The following is a 442-nucleotide window of genomic DNA, read 5'->3' on the forward strand; positions in this document are numbered from 1 at the left end:
TAGTATGAATCTTGATATTGTCAGTCAATGGATGATGATAATCTATTAAGTGGGCTTCCCCCTGGTAGCTCGACTGGTAAAGAATCCGCTTTCAATGCAAGAGACCCTGGTTCGATTCCTGGGTCAGGAAGATCCCCTGGAAAAAGGAATGGCTATCCACTCCAGTACTTTGGCCTGGAGAATTCCATGGACAGTATAGTCCATGGGGTCATAAAGAGTCAACACGACTGAGCAACTTTCACTTTTCACTTTTGATCTAAGTGGTAGAGTTAAGCCATTGTTTGGCACTGAACCATGAGAGGAGGTTGCTCCTGCATTTCCTCCTTCCTCCTCAAACTGTGTCTTATAAGTTGCTATCCCTTTAACTACAGGTTGTTCAGAGAAATAAGAACTCTCCTCCCAGGGGATTGTGATCCTCCCAGCTACACACCAGAGACTTGGG

This window comes from Dama dama, chromosome 10 (assembly GCF_033118175.1).
Source record: "Dama dama isolate Ldn47 chromosome 10, ASM3311817v1, whole genome shotgun sequence".
In the NCBI taxonomy this organism is placed as follows: Eukaryota; Metazoa; Chordata; class Mammalia; order Artiodactyla; family Cervidae; genus Dama; species Dama dama.